The 20,411-nt window shown below is 36.5% G+C and overlaps 1 protein-coding gene across 1 annotated transcript in view; it reads left to right on the top strand.

Annotated features, from left to right (window-relative positions):
- NEGR1 (neuronal growth regulator 1) overlaps positions 1 to 20,411 on the top strand; it is an 855,541-nt gene that overhangs the window by 678,992 nt on the left and 156,138 nt on the right. The gene's annotated exons all lie outside the window — the stretch shown is intronic.

Raw genomic sequence — 20,411 nt, 5'->3', positions numbered from 1 at the left:
TATTCCCAATTTTCAAGTGGAGTATTTCTTAAAACATTCAAAGATTAGACAAAATATACTATCTTTTCAGTTCCACAGAATTATCTGAATCATTCTTATCTTTTGTAGTTAATATTTTTATAGTAAGCTGACATATATTTATGTTATCATCCTGTGATAATAAGCTGTCTCTGAAAAATGTGGATATTGTCGAATTCATCATAGACATGATCACTTCCATCTTGCAGAAGTGAGGATGGGATATTTAATACTTCCGCTACTTAAAAATATACTGTAAAAACTATGATTTATGAACTTTGAATTACCACAGTTTAAGTACCTCTTTTATTAGTTAAAATATATTAGTTGTTAGTAGAAAATAATCATTTGAAAAGGATTTGCTTTATATACATATTAAAAACAACATATCACTTATTATTCTAGCTTAATATTACTTAATATTTCTTAATACCCATACTCTGAAAAACACTGCTTGCTATGCAATAGCTATAGTATAATAAACTTGCTTAAGTTCCTTCCATGAGGATGATTTTTCATGTAATTATGAATAATATAAATGATTAAAAATATTACAGAGCAGTGTGAATTCCCATTTAATGTAAATATTGATACTTCTTTGATGTACCATTAATATTTTAAATGATTTAAATATTCAAGAGCCTGAAAGAATAAATGAATTAAACAGGCAAAGTAAAGAAAAATTTAAGACTTAATAACACATTAACTTTTTGGTATTTGAATTTCTAAATCACATTCTGATTTTTGAAACTGAAACATTAATGAATGTGACAAATTAGGAACAAATGTCACTTAAGTGTTTGTGGTGCTCTGGCAACTTTAATGCAACCATTTGGAAATAACTCACTGCTGAAAGGGCTTCTAAGCATGGTGTCTTTAGAATGGACTCTGATCATCTCCCTTTCCCGGTTGGTTCCTAGATGTAACAATACTATGAACTACTAGCACAATTTGATTGATTTGTCAACAAAGACATAATATGCAAATCTTTTCTGTAATTTTGAGTATAGCCCTGGAAATCTGAAGAAGCATCTATACATTCAGAACTCTTGTGTGACCTCATCTGAAGCTCTTACTGCACTATTTCTATTTTGTACAGTAATTATTTTTATATGCTTTTCATCTCTCTCCACCAAATTATGTTTGTTAAGAATATAGGATCAATACCTGATTCATTATGTTATTTCTCATATCACCAAGCATGGTGCTTGCTATCTAATAGGTAATCAATACATCTCTGGGGAGTAAATGAATTTGCTAAGCATTGAATAAATGATTAAATGGCTAAAGAATAAATGAATGAATGAACTGGGTTTTAGATGTAAAACGTGTATTTGTAATCTCTAAATATGCAAGACAATAGCAGGAAGATTACAAGTAACACTTATTGTGAGTTTAAGGTAGACCAGATACCATTCTAATCTCTCTATATGAATTTGTTCATTTAATTCTCATGTGATCCAAAGAGGTAAATTCTATAATTTCCTTCTTACAGATGGAGACTAAGATGAAGAGAGATTAAAAGTTTGGCCAAAGTCAAATGGTTAATAAATTAGAAAGCAAAACCCTGAATCCCTTACTGTCTTTCTCCAGAGCCCAAGGTTTTAACTCTTACATTTCCCTGTCTCTTGCTATGAACATGAAAGCATCAACAGAGTGTAAGATAAATTGCATCATTTGAAACGTACTCTTCCAAAGCTAAACCTGTATATAAACATATTTTTCCTTCTTGTGTTTTTTTTATCAACTTCTCTTTAATAATTTAGGGTGTTATTCTTCAACATATAAAGCTTTTCTAAAACAAATGTTTAGATGTAAACAATATACACCAGATACCAAATTTAAGGATATGAAAGATGAATGGGCTCAATGTTTGACTGAAAACTTAAACAAAAATGAGACTCAGGGACATTTAAACACACATTTTTATGGCATTTAAAAAAATTTATTATTTTTTCAGTCTTCCAAGATTCATTGTTTATGCAGCACACCCAGTGCTCCATGCAATACGTGCCCTCCGTAATACCCACCACCAGGCTTACCCAACCTCCCAATCCCCTTCCCTCCAAAACCCTCAGTTTGTTTCTCAGAGTCCACAGTCTCTCGTGGTTCATCTTCCCCTCCAATTTCCCCCAACTCACTTCTCTCCAACTCTCAATGTTCTCCTTATTATTCCTTATGCTCTACAAATAAGTGAAACCATATTATAGTTGACTCTTATTTCACTTATCTCACTCAGCATAATCTCCTCCAGTCCTGTCCATGTTGATACAAAAGTTGGGTATTCATTATGGAGGCATAATACTCCATTGTATATATGAACCATATCTTCTTTATCTATTCATCCGTTGAAGAGCATTTTTGCTCTTTCCACAGTTTGGTGACTGTCGCCATTGCTGCTATGAACATTGGGGTACAGATGGCCTTCCCTTTCACTACATCTATATCTTTGTGGTAAATACCCAGTAGTGCAATCGCAGGGTCATAGGGTAGCTCTGTTTTTAATTTTTTGAGGAATCTCCACACTGTTTTCCAAAGTGGCTGCACCAACTTGCATTCCCAACAACAGTATAAGAGGGTTCCCCCTTCTCCACATCCTCTCCAACACTTGTTGTTTACTGTCTTGTTAGTTTTGGCCGTTCTAACTGGTGTAAGGTGGTATCTCAATGTGGTTTTGATTTGAATCTCTCTAATGGCTAATGATGATGAACATTTTTTCAGGAGTCTGTTTGTATGTCTTCTTTGGAGAACTGTCTGTTCATGCCTTCTGCCCATTTTTTGACATGATTATCTGTTTTGTGTGTGTTGAGTTTGAGGAGTTGTTTATAGATCTTGGATGTCAGCCCTTTATCTGTAGTGTCATTTGTGAATATCTTCTCCCATTCTGTGGGTTGCCTCTTTGTTTTGACTGTTTACTTTGCTGTGCAGAAGTTTTGATCCTGTGGAAATCCCAAAAGTTCATTTTCACTTTTGTTTCCTTTGCCTTTGGAGACTTTTCTCTTTGGATGGTATAGTTATCCAACATAGGCATTGTGAATCTACAAACTATATTATGGGGAAAGACAGTTTTCTTGAAGTCCACATGATGCTAGCTGGAAATTACACTGTCACTTGAGAAGAGCTTTTACTTCACAATGTCTATGAATGGAAGAGTCTTCAACTTCTAAACTGATCCAAGATGAAGCCAGCTGTATGCTGACCTAGTATTGGACTATGAGCAGCTGTTAAAAATCTGCCTGGGTGGCTCAGTGGGTTGAGCCGCTGCCTTCAGCTCGGGTCATGATCTCGGGGTCCTGGGATCGAGTCCCGCATCGGGCTTTCTGCTCGGCAGGGGCCTGCTTCCCTTCCCCTCTCTCTGCCTGCCTCTCTGCCTACTGTGATCTCTCTCTGTCAAATAAATAAATAAAATCTTAAAAAAAAAATCTATTGCTGAAGATCAGCTCTTCCTATAGTTAAGGGACTATGTAAAGCTAGCTTGTCCATTTTCTTATCCAAGAGAAAAGAAAGAGACTCCAAAAATTCTGTCACTTGTGTACATGGTGATATTTGGAACATGCCATGAATAAGAAAATGTCTATGTTTTCATGGTTTGTATCCCTGATAGTTCACACACTCAAAGACAGGGTTATCAGAAATGTGCATTGCCTAGTATAGTGTTTATACATAGCAAACACTCAAACTGATTGAGAATAGCTTTCCAACAAAGCTTTAGCCACTCAGAATCAGCTCCCTAGCCATAACTACTTAGGATTAATCTTGGACTGAGGCAGTCTACTCCTGGTTTGTAAGAACCTACATTTCCTAGAGCACCAAGAAGACAGAAGGCAAGAAGCAATAATTTAGAGCTTTGCTATAACTACGACCATTAAAAAAAAAAAAAAAAAAAAAAAAAAAAAAAAAAAAAACATTATTGGGTGTGTGTGTGTGTGTGTGTGTGTGTGTGTGTGTTTCACATAAAATGAGTCAAGCAGGCCTGGGTTTGAATCTCATTTTTACTACATATCAGTTATGTGTGACTTTGAGTAAGCAAATGCTGCAAAGCCTTGGTTAATTCATTGATAAGATGAGGGCACTACCAGCTCCCATCTATAGGATAAAAATTAAATGGGATGATGCACGTAAAGCATTTATCATCAGCCTGGAACAAAGTAAACAATAAATGTTATCCATTGTAATTATATTATATCCCCTAAGAGCACTCAGTTCACAAAGCAATATATAGATGGCTAACTTTATTTGTTGACCCAGTGCCCAACACTTTACTAGGATTTAGATAGTAAACTGTCCCTGGCAAGCCAGGGAGAAGGCATGCAAATCTGAAATAATGTCCCAACTCTAGCTTGTAACTTAACCTCATCCTTAGTCAGTGCAGGGACCAGTCTTTGTGGCACTGATTCTAGATTAAATATGATGTTTGCTGCATAGAAGTTCAGACATCTAGGAGATTCAAAAAGTAAAGGCAAAACTAAAACAATTGTTTAATTTTCAGGATTAAATAATTTATTCAATAGCAACAACCTTCATTCATTATATATATATTATATAATATATATATTGCCTACAATGTTCATATATATGTATATATGTGTGTATATATATGCATATACACATGTGTATGTATATACATACATATATATGTATGTGTGTGTGTGTGTGTGTGTGTGTATACACACAGAAAAGAAAAGAATTAAGGATCTGGAAACCGATCCTTAGAGAGTTCCCTCAGATGAATGAGAGGAGAGGAATAAGAAAGACATCTGTAATGCAGTTCAGGAATGGTAGCATACCAGGGCAGAGAAAAGGCTCTGAATCTGGTCTTGAGGGCCATGAAAGGACTGTCATCCAGGTTAGGTAATATCACTTTGAGAATTATAACTAAGATGCAACTCAGAATTAGTTTTCGCCACCATTGTATCATTTTCAAAGACAGACGTTTGCAGAGTTCATTCAAGAACAATCATGACCACAGTGGCACAAATGAGATAATGGTCAACTCAGTGTTAGTGAGTGAGGGAGAACTGCAGAGATGTCCCATGAACAAAGGATATGGTAGGATTGAGTCTGGGTGTAAAATGGTTACAGGGCTGGGAGTGGGAATATTCTAATATGAACCAGCCATTCTAAAGACATGGCAGTGTGAAACAATCCGATACATTTGAAGACATGGTAGTATCTTTATAGGATAAGAGTAAAAAGTGGGAGAAGAGAGTATTGAGGGAGGACTGGACATCATCTCTCAGTGGAATTAGAAATATGTAGAATTTGTACAGGAAGGGCTGCAAATGAGCTCGGACTTTATCCTTCTGGTTTTGGAGAGCCACTGAAGGATTTTCAATAAAGGAAGGACATAAGCAGATTTCCTTTCTGAAAGACATTCTTAGGTAATGTGAGGGCTAAACCCAAGTATTACATTTAAAAGAAAATAATTCCACAAAAAGAGGGGCAGAGGTGAGGGAGTAGAGAGAAATTAAGAGAGTTAATGACCAAATGTGGAGAGAATAAGAAGGGAACTGTAGGAGTCCAGGTAATCCCTAACATTTAATAGGGTAAGAATAATCAAGATAGAACATGAGAAGAGGATTAGCATTTTCAGATTTGGGGAGTAGGGAAAGATTGAAAGAAGAAAGTGACTTTAATTTTAGAGGTTGAAAGAAGAAAAGTGCCTCAACTAGAGGCAATGTTCAGTAGGTAGCTGGATGTAAAGTCCAGAATGGAGATATAATTTGGAAATTATCAGAATAAAGGTGGTCATTTCAGTCATGTATAGCAAAAAGCTGAGGAAGGACCAACATCCAAGTAAAATCAGCATTGAGGAATGAGCAGTTGAGTTTAACCATCCTGTAAGAAGCTCATGGATTCAGTGTGGAGAGATGCCAGAGGAAGATCAGTGTCATGGTAGCCACAGGAGGATACTCCTTCAAGAGGGATGTTCAGCAGTGTCCTGTGCTACAGCAGATCAGAAAAGTCTGAAAACTAACCACTGAAAGGAAGAACACAGGCTGATGATCTGCCTTGGCACTTTAGCGGCTGGTCTGAATTGGGCTTGCTTTATGATTAATAGGTCTGGTGGCCATGTGTATCTCAACACCTCCCTGACCAGCAATGGCAAAGAAGCAGTACATCAGTTTTTGGTGAATCATCCTTCCCATGCTTCTTGTTCTTCTGCAAGCCTCCTTCATTCTCAGTTTGTGAGCCTCTTTTCTTGCATTTTTCTTCAGTTCCAGAGAAACAAGAAGGGACTAATTTAAAATGAGGTCACCTTAAACCCCATTGCCTTCCATAGCCTGTAGGCTTTAGACTATAATAGTAAGAGGATTCTAGTTCTTTTTTTTTTTTTTAAGATTTTATTTTTTTATTTGACAGAGATCACAAGCGGGCAGAGAGGCAGGCAGAGAGAGAGGAGGAAACAGGTTTCCTGCTGAGCAGAGAGCCCAGTGTGGGACTCGATGTGGGGCTCAATCCCAGGACCCTGGGATCATAACCCGAGCCAAAAGCAGAGGCTTTAACCCACTGAACCACCCAGGCGCCCCAAGAGAACTCTAATTCTAAGCAGAGATGTTAGTAACTTCATCAGTAGAATTACTTTAGGTAAGGAATATATAATTTCTCAAGTTAGGTGAAAGCAAAATTTATGTTAGGAAAACTATGGGAAACCTAGTATACAATGAATCCCTCCCCTTGTAGGTTATCTGTCCAGAAATTTCTGAAATATAGCCTGCATTGAAAATGTGTGTGTGTGTGTGTGTGTAAAAGATAGAGAGAGAAAAATATCTGCAGATCAGTAGAGACCAGCCTCAGGGAAGAAGTGCTTTAACAAAATTAATAATAGATGACAGCATGCCAACTATTCATAGCAAAATTCCTTATTAAGTAAAAAAAAAATTGGGGATTCAGAATTTTGGGGGATTTTATATTATTTTTCAGTTGTGTTTCTCATTTCCTGAACATGAGCAACTGAAAGAGATGATTCCTTTAAGTCTTCCCCTTAAAGAGTGTGAACCGAATGATCTCATCCTGCCATCTACGGGTCCAATTCATCAAATTTGCATCATTATTTGATTGTAATTCAGTAACCAATAGAAGTTATTTCTATAGGTAAACTATGTTGTATATGCTTTGTTTCTCACCTTCTCAAAAAAAAAAAAAAAGATGTTCATATAAGACGCAATCTAAAGCGAAATAAGGAAAGAGAACTAGTTAGGAAGGAAAAAATCTTAGCCATATAAACAAAGTGCTTAAAAATCACATAGCTTTGGTTTAATACACCTTTCTCTTGAAACCTAATGTGTGAAAATATTTGGGACAAGTCAAGTTTTAATATTAATAGAGTCCTTGCATACAGACTTACATAGATAACAATAATACTGCTCCATTGTGTGGGTGCCAAATTCCTCTTTCTTGTGTTTCCAAAAGTGGGGAGTCAAATCTATTGCTAGAATATAGGTCCTAAGGTTTTGATAAGGACTTCTTTTCTTGGGTGTGTGTGTGTGTGTGTTTGTGTGTGTGTGTGTATGTTCACACACATGCATTTATTCAAATAATAAAGCATTTGCCTTAGAAATATTACACATACAATATTCAAAGGACTCACCCAAACTTTGTCTTTTCCCTGCCTTAGCAACCCTGTGGAGACAATAATGAAGTTCCAATTTCAAATGTTTTATACAATCAATGCTATTTAAGTTTCTGGAAAATCTCCTTTCATGTTAGAGGATATTTCTTCCCAGTCTGTTTAATTTGATGGACACCTTCTTTTTGAGATAAAAAAAAAAAAGTCAATAGCTGGTATCCAAAAGGAAAATGGAAGAGGCTATTGAAGAAAGTAAGAATGTGGCTGGCATAACAGTTTTTCCTTGTTTAGATCCGACTGAGGCAGGCAAACGTTATTTTTTGACTGATTTGTTGAATATGGAGCCAGCTGTGCCCTTGCAAGTAATATTTCAGCTCTCTGCTTGCTTCAAATGTCCCCACATGCCAGTAAGCAACTGTATGGGCTCTCTGTTACTTTTGTGTATTATAATGAACCCTGATTCCATGTGAAAGGTGGTACCACAAATTTGAATGATTCATATTTTAGATTGAAATTGATCTCCCCTCCTGGAGCTTAAAAGAGATAGGAATTTCATTTTGGTTGAAAGAGGCAGCAATAAATTTAGACTTGGTGATTATTGAAGACAGTGTGCTACGTGAGCCAACTAGCTTTATCCTCACAGCTTTAAGATGTTAATGGAAAGCCTTCCCTGGATGTTCTGGAAATAAATATTTGACAAAAATTAGGTTTGCAGTTGTAGCTGGACTTTGATATCAAAGCTACATCAACACACTGAATGGCACTCGGCTAAACTGAAATACACACATACATAATCGTCACACACATAATGGAAGTATACAAATTTGCTGAAAGGCTGTATGAGGGAAGCAAGAAGATCTTTTCCTCCCTGAGCTTATTCCTAGAAGCCTTGTGTGTTCTCAAGAAGCTAGACACAAAATAGGCATTCGGTGCCTTCCATGAGAGACGGTACCCAATAGGTTGGACCTGTGGAGCTCCAGTTCACCAAGTCCCCACTAGTAAGAGCCAAACACAGATGCTAACAGTGCCTTAGTCAGCCATGTCAAATGGCAGAACTTTAAACCTAGAGTAGTCTCCGCTTTGCCTACTTTGTTTTTCACCAACTTTTTAAAGCAATGGATTCCTTTCTTTCCCCAAATAAAACCTGATGCAAGCCCTTGGTATAGAACAAAGATAAAACTGGAGTTCATTGTTGATTTGGAGGTAAATGTGGAAAAACCTGTCTTTTTCCTCCATATGACACTGCACAGTGACCCAGAGGCCCTTTTTCCTCCATATCACATTGGAATGTGGAAAATCCTGTCTTTTTCCTCCATATCACACTGCACAGTGACCCTGAGGCCCATCAAAAAGCCACAGAGTTGCCTGAGATTCGGTTTGAAAACTTTCGGTCTAGACCAGTTCTTTCACTTTATAGGTGAGGGAGCTCAAAGTTGTATATTGTCAGAGCAGACAACCCTACAATTCCTACTCTTGTTCCAATGCTCTTTCTGCTACACATGCCAACTACCGAATGCTTTGAAAGCAAATGGATCTGAGCCAAAGCCATAGTTCCCTATTTGGGATGTCGCACGTTATTCTCGCAATCCCAATCTTAAACTTCAGTTGTCCCATCTATAAGATAGGGGAAATAACTTAGTTTTATCTGGTTCTGGTGAAGATCAAATGATGCAGGGTATGTAAAATAGCTAATATGGTACCTCATTAAACGTCAGTTTCCTTTTCTTTCTTTCCTGGTATGGATGATCCGAACACTGAAGGATAACCAGTGAAGCTTAGTCTCTGTAACCCCAGTAACTGTATAACTTTATCTCACTGGGTATTCGAGGACAGCTCTGGTTCTTTAATTCATTTACTCATGTACTTATGTATATCGCTACGATACTGTCTCTTTTATTAGAATCATTAATTAAATCAGCCATGCACATAAACATTCACTTGTAATGATGAAAAGAAAAAAAATGTGGTCAGGTTGATAGAGAGGGTTGTACAAGATTAATTACTCTACTGATGTGTTTCTCTCAGGTTAAGAGGCAATTTGACAGCTGCATCCTCAAGCTACTGAAGCTATGCATATATCCCCATGGTTGACAAAGGGTCAGTAAATGCCAAGGGGAGAACGCAGCTTTGGCATTTGCTGTTGTCATTGATCAGCATTGAAATGTAGCAGGTTTTGGGAATTATGTACCAAAAAGATACTGAGAAATCAAAAGGAGTTTCAAAATTAACCGTAAAATTTTATTAGGGATCATAACCTAAGAGACAGGCAATTTAGGTTCTTGCCTTTACTTGGAGAAGTCCTTAAGTAAACCACTTCACTCTCTGGCCTCAGTTTCCTCATCTATAAAATGAAGAGATAAAATATACTCAAATTCTCTTTCAGCTATCATACTTTAAGATTCTAAAAAAAAAAATCTATGTGCGTTTAAAAGAAATGGTATTTATGTATTAGTTGTTATTAAAAATAGTTACACTTACTTCTTAACAAAGTAGAAAGGCTGCCAATATTTTCCCCTTCCGTACATTTTTGTCATTGAACCTGAAATTATTTTTTATTGACATGGAAAGAAGTATTTTAATGTATTTTGCTCTGTGGTGAGTTTCCATAAAGTTTAGCTCAATAGCTCTGCTGGCCTAATCATTTTGTCATCTCTACAAAGAATTTTACTCTCCGGGGAAATTTCCTTTATGTTCACAGTTTCAATTCTGTCGGCCAATAACCTATGAAAAGGCACTAGAATAGATCTTCTTGCTTGCTATTTCACAAAACTCTAACCCTTATAACAAATTAGGCCAAAATGTGACCTTGTATATATGGGAGCGGAGGCTATTAAGATTTTGTAAAAATGAAAACATGCCAACATTTCCAGCTTGAAGAAAAGATATTACCAGTCTCTACCTTCAGCAGTGCCTTTCCCAATCTTTTCCCTGACAAAGCATATTGGAGGTCCTGTGAGCTATTCCCCTCCCAGTGATTTCTAAGTAAGTCTCTTAGAGAATACTTAGCCAGCATGCATTATTTTCCCCGTAGCAGTGACTGGATTTGAAGCATGATCCTATAGTGTGAGCACATGACAAGGTAGCAGTCCAAGCCACTCCCCCCACTTCCACTTTGGTGCCATGATTTCTTTTTCTGAAAAATCTAAGTGTGACCTCTCATATAAGATTCAGAGATAAAAGTGAAGAAAATGATTATTATGAAGTCCTGAGTGCCATTATTATTAAACTCCCCATTTCTCCTCAGGCAACATGAAACATAATTAATAGAGCACATCACCAAAAGAAAAAGTAAAGTGAAATTGAATTTTTTTTCGGTTTTGATGTTCCAAATAAAGGAAAAAAGAGGAAGAATTAATTGTGAAAGCAATGATATTTCAATGGGCCACACTTTATCTAAAGCACTGTAAATTCTGTTTTAGTAGCAATAAAACTGCTGGGGAAGAAATCGAAATGGCATGTCCTCTTGAATGTGTCTATTCAGCATAGACTGGATTTCCTTCTTTATAAATATAATCCAATTGTGATTTCTCTCCAGAGACACAAATTAAATATCTGCCCAGTATATACTTAAGTAAGATTTGAATAAGTCAAGCAGGACTTGCTTGCATGAAAATGTTATTTCACCTATGGCATGGCCAGAGGTTTTTAGTAAGTTGGATTTTTTTCCAAGTTTATCCTTTTTTTTTTTAAACCAGCTTTCTCTTTCAGTGATTTTAAAGTAAAGAAATAATTCGAGTAACCCAGCTCTAAAATGTGGTATTAGATAGTTGCATGCTCTTCAGTTTCCTTTCTTTGATTTTTTAAAATCAATCCAATTAGTGCATATGTGGAACAGCCTAATTAGTGAGGCAGATCATAATTCTTGTCAAAAAAAGAAAAAAACCATTAGAGTCACCACTCAGTCCACTTAAAAGGAGTCACAAGTTTTCTAAAATACTTCCTAAGATAGGATTTAGCAACATGTTTTTCTAAAACTGACAAGATTATAGTTCACGTTTTAAGAATTCGTGGCCGTACCTGTAGGAGAATTCATATATTCTCAAAAGATAATAATTTCTTTGGAGCACTATAGTTTATCTTATAATAATAATACGCTTACCCAAATGTAGATAATATCTATAATCAAACTATTTAACTAGGCAGACACACTTTTAGGAAGACTCACATAAGCTTTGAATGCACAACTCTGCAGTCTTGACTCTGTTGGAAAAAGATAAATGGAAAGTGTTTATTTCTCTCAAGCTGGCATATGGCTGTTGGAGTCCATATTTGACATCCTTGCTTACACCCATTTTGCTTCATACTCCAGAATCACCTGTATATCTTGAACATCCCTCCTGCCGGCAGCACCTGAAAGAATGGGTCTCACATGCCAAAATATTCTTAGACTGCCACACATCATCATCATCATCATCTTCTATTTACTTTTTTCCTTTATTAGCATATTCCCTGATCCTTTCCTCCCATTCTTCTCCCCTTTCCCTCCTTCCCCTCCTCCTCCTCCTTTTTCTCCTATATTTTTAAAAGATAAAAGACATTGTTACATATTAGTTATAGATTCACATGCTTTCTGGATCATGCCCTCCTTTTTTCTTTTTTCTTTTTTTTTTTTTCTTTCTCTTTCTCTCATTTTTCCTCAATTCTGGGACTTAATCATCACCAAAACAGATAAATAGATGCTTTTTTTTTTTTTTCCCAATTTATTTATTTTCAGAAAAACAGTATTCATTATTTTTTCACCACACCCAGTGCTCCATGCAAGCTGTGCCCTCTATAATACCCACCACCTGGTACCCCAACCTCCCACCCCCCCGCCACTTCAAACCCCTCAGACTGTTTTTCAGAGTCCATAGTCTCTCAAATAGATGCTTTTCTAACCAGGAATAGAGATTCGGGACAGAACTGAAGAGCCCTGAGAATAGGCAGCTCAAAAATTGCTTTTGAAAGCTTCATCACCGAAAATGTAATCAAACTTAGCTTACCCAAAATTGATTTAAGTTGCAGCCTAAGGGCCAACCTCTGACCAGGGCAGTGTTCGCACTGGCATCGATTCTGCCCGCAATTGAATTACTCAGCAATTCTGTGCACTCTGAGTTCTAGCCCCGGAGTGCAAATGGCCAATTTGGGAAGCAACCTGGTTGTGCCTGAAATTTGCAGGAAGATTTTCTCATATATTCCTGGGAAAAAGCAGGCTTACCTTTTAAAAATAGTCTCGGTCATGGTTTGGCTGCCCAAAGCATCTTTTGTTTTTGTTTTTTTTTTTTTAATGTTGATTTTTTTTTCCAATTTTTTTATTTTCAGAAAAACATTATTCATTATTTTTTCACCACACCCAGTGCTCCATGCAAGCCGTGCCCTCTATAATACCCACCACCTGGTATCCCAACCTCCCACCCCCCCCCCGCCACTTCAATGTTGATTTTGATGTTAGAAAACTGCTTCTCTCAGAGAATTTCTTCTGACTGGAAGGATGAGTTGAAATCCTAAGATATGTGTACTAAAATTTAGAGAAAATGAAAATTAATGATGAAAAAATAAGTCAGTATAATATTCTACTATTAGATAAAGGGAAAAGCAATATACACATTGTATTTTATAGTTCTAGATGCAGCAGTTAAAAAGAAAAAGCAAGACACTGGGGAAGGTATGTGCTATGGTGAGTGCTGTGAAGTGTGTAAACCTGATAATTCACAGACCTATACCCCTGGGGCTAATAATACATTATATGTTAATAAAAAATAAAAAAATATATTAAAAATAATATAAAATAAAAAAGCAAAACATGTTTACTGTGATATAAGAGAAGAACCTTCTACAGGTATCCATAGAATTGTAGTCTACCCTTCCTTTCCAAAGTATTCCATAAGATTAACATAAAAAATTCTAAGTATTCTTCTAAGACATAGCAGGCTTTTGTTATGCATTATTATTTTTCATATTTACCCCCTTGTACTGTAAATTAATTGTATATCATCTATCCTCCTCACAAAGCTCCTTTTATTTTCACATAAACCTTCTTATCTTTATGTATTTATTTTACATATTTATAATTATAACATAGATTGAATTTTATACCTTGCAAAAACTTCCTCATATTTCTATTCAGTCTTACTTAATAAAAATTTTATGGCTTTGCTGTTATATATTCAGTGGTGCATTGGTAGAAATGTAACTGAAACAAAGACTATGTATCACAAAATTTACAAATAATAATAAAATGTGCTATGCACTTTATAGTAAATTCCATACAGCCAATTTCCTCTGAAAGAATCCTTTCATTGATTTTTGCCAAAATCATGTATCTATAGCCAACTATGGCTGCAGTTCAGTCATGATTTGACAAGCGGAGTTGTATCCCAACTATGAGTATTATTCTGATATGAATGCCTGTTGCTATTTTTATTTATGATAATGAATAAGATGAAAGTAACCTCTTTGCTGAAAGAAATAACATTTTTAAAAAAGATTTTATTTATTTATTTGACACAGAGAGAGATAGATCACAAGTAGGCAGAGAGGCAGGCAGAGAGATGGGGGGAAGCTGCTGAGCAGAGACTCTGACATGGGGCTCCATCCCAGGACCCCAAGATCATGACCTGAGCTGAAGGCAGAGGCGTAACCCGCTGAGCCACTCAGGTGCCCCACAAATAACATTTTTAGATCCTGAGAGACAATTCTATTTTTTGTTCTACTTATATAAGGCCTACATACAATATACTTTTAGGTTTAATTTCCATTGATGTTTTTCATTGTTATTTTCTTAAGTGTAACCATCAACAGCAACAACAACAAAAATCAACCCTTAATTTGGAGCATTTGCCCATTTCCGTGGTGCAAATATCCTCATTATACAAACTTCAAGCTACCAAGTGATGTCTCTGAATGCAGAGTTGGCAAAATATGTACAGTATCACACCATGATATAATATTTGCACAATACAGACATAATGTAAAAAACCTGAAGACCATAGATAATAGTAAAAGTATCATAAAATTAGTTTGAAATAATGAGTTTTGGGTAGTTATGGCATGTTTCTAATAAAATTTATTTAATTGTAAGCTTATATAACTTAATTTTAAACAAAAGCAATGTTTAGCAAAGTGCTCACATTCCTTCAGCTTTAACAGTTGGCTCTCATGACCTGATACAAGCCAGTTTCAACATGCCTCTATTTACCTGAGGGATTATAAAGGAAAACGTGGCTTCCCCAAATACAAACTGCAAGATTCTAATAAAATGTGCTATGCACTTCATAGTAAATTCCATGCAGCCGATTTCCTCTGAAAGAATTTTCATTGATTTTTGTCAAAATCATGTATCTATAGCCAACTATGGCTGCAGTTCGTGTTAAATGGAGTTAATCATATTTGTCCATATGGAGGGTGAATGATCTTATATATTAAACAAGACATATGTTTATATATACTTGGTGCATGGTAGGGATTCATCCATTTGTTGTCTTTACCTCTTACATAACTCCAGTCCCCCCCCATTATACCCCTAATTTCCTTTTTTAAAAAATTATGTTCAGTTAGCCACTGTATGGTACATCGTTAGTTTTTGATGTAGTGTTCAATGATTCATTAGTTGCATATAACACCAGTGCTCATCACAGCATGTGCCCTCCTTAATACCCATCACCCTGTTACCCCATCACCCCACTATCCTCCCCTCTGAAACCCTCAGTTTGTTTCCCAGGGTCCATAGTCTCTCATGGTTTGTCTCCCTCTCTGACTTCTCCCCCTTCAGATTTCCTTCCCTTCCCCTAAGGTCCTCTGTGCTATTGCTTCTGCTCCACATAGGAATGAAACTATAAGATACTTGTCTTTCTCTGCTTGACTTACTTCACTCAGCATAATCCCCTCCAGTTCCATTCATGTCCATGCAGATGGTGGGTATTCATCATTTCTGATGGTGGAATGATATTCATCATTGTGTATATGGGCCATATCTTCTTTATCCGTTCATCTGTTGAAGGGCATCTTGGCTCCTTCCAGCAATTGTGGACATTGCTGCTATGAACACTGGGGTATAGGTGGTCCTTCTTTTCACTACATCTGTATTTTTGAGGTAAATGCCTAGTAGTGCAATCGCTAGGTTGTAGGGTAGCTCTGTTTTTGATAACCAGAGGAAACTCCATACTGTTTTCCAGAGTAGTTGTACCAGCTTTCCCAACATTGCATTCCCAACATTGTAAGAGGGTTCCTGTTTCTCCACACCCTTGCCAACATTTGTTGTTTCCTGATATGTTAATTTTTGTCTAACTTTACTGTGAGATAGGGATAATTTGATAGAATTATCAAATCAGTATAAGACCCCCAGATAAAAAGTTGTGACTATTTTTCTTTCTTTGTGATAAACTCATGCATACCAAAGTGCCCACATCTCCATTTCTTGTTTACATTTGCTGCAGCACAAAAATTTCCCTCTTACAACTGACTGTATTACTATGCCTCATTCCTGCTTTACACTAGTTCTTAAGCAACATTTTAAACCAAAGTTGTAAAGCCTCAGGGTATGCTTATCATGTAATGTTTTAATCCTATGAAGCCAAAGAGAAAAATACATTACCTGGTCATAAAAAATTTTCAATGTGTCATATTAACATCACAACAGATTCCAGATTCAGTACTATCTCTCCTAGAACATGGCCGGAGTCAGGGGAAGAGGAATACTTATTTTGAGATGCTTTGAAGTAGCTGGAATCTGTTTCCTCTTAACCCCCCCCCCAAAATATCTTAAAGTGTTTTGTTTCCTTATTCTTCTACCTGCTTAAAGCAAGAAAATTATAATTGGTAGGTGGCATACTGTGGGTCATGAAATTAACCAGTAATATGTTATAACTTTAAAACTTCAATCTCTGTTTGCGTATTCAATTTATTGACTATCTAAATGCCTAGTCCCATGCTATGTTGGGAATACAAAGGTGAGCTGATAAGACTTTATTCTTAACCTCTTAAAGATTGCTCTTTTTGATGGGAAGGCTGGAAACAGAAGCAGTTACCACAAAAAATGGTAAGTTCTTAGAGATGAGAGACAGAATTACAAATATGAATGAATGAAAGAAATTTCTTATGGCTGGAGCACAGAAAACAATGAAGGGAAAAGCAAACAGATACAAGGAAGGAAAGAAAGCAGGTACCAGCTTGTGAATAGCCTCGTAAGCATCTGCTACCATCTTTTAATGTGTTTACAAATGTCATCAGCCAAAAACATTTTTCATATACCATGATAACTTTGAAAATGTGGCAGAAACACCAGATACTTACTATGGAAATATTATGATACTTTGGTTCTAAAGACTGTTCACCATACATGTGAAACAACCCCAGTTACTAAGTTAAAGACTACTTTAGGCCTGAGCCTTAAGTTCTTTGCCATGTTTGGCAGTCCTCAGACACATATACTTATTAATCACTTCCCCATATATTTCTAGAAAAGCTTATATACTTGTGCCAACTTTCATTTAAATGAGTAGTTACTTCCTTCTCTTGACCTATTATTCTGATCAAGTAGTAAAATAATTCGTACTGAACTATTTAATGAGATGTTTAACTTTTTTCTAATCTAGTCTTCCCCAGGTTTTTTCTAGGACATTGTTAATCTATTCACTAATACATACTAGAATTGTTTGGCCTAATCTTTTTTCCTTCAAATTACATAGTATGTTGCGAGAAGCTCTCTAAAAAAAACTTTGTAACAAAATCTTTCATCTCTGACTACTGTAATAAAGTTAGATACTCTTGCCCCTGAATGAACCCATGAAGAACTTTTCTATATAGACTTACAACACATTATCCCCTGATTAGAAGATCACCTGATTAGTAAGGTCACAATAACAGTTGATAGTAAACATTAAACATTATTTCCATGTCCTGGAAAATAGCCCATAAAGATAGTTTTACCAATTTAGTTACAGCCTATTATATGTGGTGAAATATCCAGCATAGTATCTACTTTCTCCAGTCCCAGACCAAGGAAGCATTAAGCTTTCTAGAAAAATCAACTTTGTTTTTCTATGTGTTTTGTTTTGTTTTGCTTTAGTTTTTAATAACCAATATCTCCAGTCCCATCTTTCAGTTGGTTATGGTAGGAACTGGGTGAGAGAGCTGAGATGGCTTAGCACAAATCCAGCCCCTCCTCCCCCCAAGTCAACATAAATGCGGGTATCCACCTCACTCTCCTAATGGCTGGAGGGTAAAGATGAGAGGAAAGGGAAGTATGAGGACAAAAGTATAGCAGCTTCTGTTATAGCTGGTATGAGATCAGACTTAGTATCTAGGTTCAATTAGAGAATGAGGAAAGGCAAAATGTAATGCAGTGCTCTATCTAGATAAGATAATTATGGCTTCGGGAGTTCAGAAACAAGAAGTATCAAGGTACTGGGAAAAATAACTCTAAGCCAATATTCTGCTGATGGGGATTCAGAATCATTATCTTCAAATACAAAGACAACATTATTATCCTTTGTGATTTACAGTTGTCGAATTCAGTGTGAGATAGGCCTAACTTGTAACAGTTCTGTTGCTGTTGTTATTGTCGTGGTTTATGGAAGAAAGTGCTGCAAAGTGACATGCTTACACGGAGGATAATTTCAGACTGGAAATGGTGCCAATAGATGGGAAGCAGAAGAAAGCTGGACTCTACTGTAGTGATTGGAAATGATTCTTTCAAGTATGCATGTGAATGTGTGCGTGACTCTGTGTGTAAAGCTAAATTAAAAATCACCTAACATTGACGTTAGTTCTTCAGGACTGTCATTATAGGTTTATCCATTCTAAAAGACTGTCAGATATGTAGTCATTTAAGTACTTGTTTCTACTTGTCATTTCATAGGAGTGTGGTTGTCCACCCAACATTGTTGATAGCTTATTGGTGGTGGCCACCATGTTGTAGGCTTCTTCATAGGTGAACCTTTAAAGCTATAAAATTCTAACATTTGTTATTAATCTGACCTTTGAAAATGTCTAAAACAAAGGTCTAGAAACAAAAGCAAATTATTTTATCTATATTCTACTTTACCATTAAAATTCTGTTGAACCAAAGTGCTGAGAGGCCTTCTAACAGAAGGGCTGTATTCCAAAAATAATTTATCAATGCTTATTCATTAATATTCAACTCCTGTGAGACTTGACCACAAAATTTTGAAATGTGTAAATACTTTCTAGGTGAGTTTTCTAAAGCATCTGTGTTAGGATTAGGAACAGTAGCAAGTGACAAAACCCAAAAGAGACTTTAACAAAATATTTTATTTCTCTCTCACATGAAAGTCTGCAATAGATAGTCCAGGACTAGAATGGCATTGTGATATTAAGGACATGGCCTCTTTGTATGATTTTGTTCCACTCTGTACCATCCATTCCCTAGTTACATTATGGCCCCAAGTATCCCATCTAGTGCAGAGCTTAATACTGGTACTTTAGGCTGTAGGAAGAAGAACAGAGAGGTGGAGATCTTACTCCATTCTTTTATAAATACTTCTCCAATCTTTTTTTTCATGTAAAACTGTGTTTTAATTGTTTTAAATTAAAACTTGTGTATATTTAAGGTGCATAATGATGACATGATAACATGATGATTTGATCTTTGTGTATGTGTATATACATATTTTACTATATATATATATATATATAAAATGAAATGATTACTACCGTCAAGGTAATTACCATATCTTATTACCATGTAGTTACCACTTTTTGTGTGTGTGATGAGAGCCCCCTGTATCTACTCTGCTCTCATAGCAAAATTCCAGTATTTAACATATTATTATTATTATTATTATTTAAAGATTTTATTTATTTATTTGACAGAGAGATCACAAGCAGGCAGAGAGGCAGGCCAGGGGGGTGGGGAAGCAGGCTCCCTGCTGAGCAGAGAGCCCGATGCGGGGCTTGATCCCAGGACCCTGAGATCATGACCTGAGCCGAAGGCAGAGGCTTAACCCACTAAGCCACCCAGGTGCCTATATTTAACATATTATTATTAAGGACAGTCATCTTACTGTATGTTAGACCTCTAGACATTCTTCCTACATTCTATCCTTTCTATCCTTTGATCAACAACTCCCCCCTGTATCCCCCACCTCCCTGCCCCTGGTAACCACTGTTCTACTCTTTGCTTCTATATATTTGACTTTTTAAAATTCCACATGTGAGATCATACCTTTTTTTTTTCCCCCCTGTCTGGCTTATTTCACTTAGTGTAATATTCTTTGTTAGTGACAACAGAATTCTCTGCCCAAACTGTACTTTTCTTGTGATAGGAAAAGGATACAATGGATATTGAGGGGCGACTAGTAAGTAGTCTTTACTACAGTCTGTTTATGACTCAAACATCCAAGCATGCCCTCCTTCTTCTATATAAAGCACACCATTCCTATCAAAGGCAGAAGATCATCGTGCTCTATCAGATCTGGGTCTGGTATGCAGGATCTCTAGATGATGCAGTCTTCCTGTGAGCCTGAATGTGACACATCACATTAATTCACATTAGTCAGCTAAACTTGGGATTCAAACAAACATTTTCTGCCACATATAGGCTGAATATACTATGGTAAACTACCATCCAAAACACTGTAATTACACTCCCATTATGAAAAGGAGAAAAAGGGAAACCCACAGCAACCACTTATCCACAGCAATGATCAGCTCCTACCAGTCTGAAGAATCAAGATTCCCTTATATGTTCCTTAGGTAGAACACTAGGCAGCTACTCATTCTGTACTTTGGAAAGAACCCCAAGTCCATTGTCCTCTGTGACCCTTGTCCTTTTCCTCTTGGAAACACTTGGACACTAGACTCCTTGCCTCTATCTGAGGAAAGC

Source organism: Neovison vison, chromosome 2, assembly GCF_020171115.1.
Source record: "Neovison vison isolate M4711 chromosome 2, ASM_NN_V1, whole genome shotgun sequence".
Lineage (NCBI taxonomy): Eukaryota > Metazoa > Chordata > Mammalia > Carnivora > Mustelidae > Neogale > Neogale vison.
Note: the sequence above shows the minus strand (reverse complement) of the source record. Positions and strands in the feature narration are given on the sequence as shown.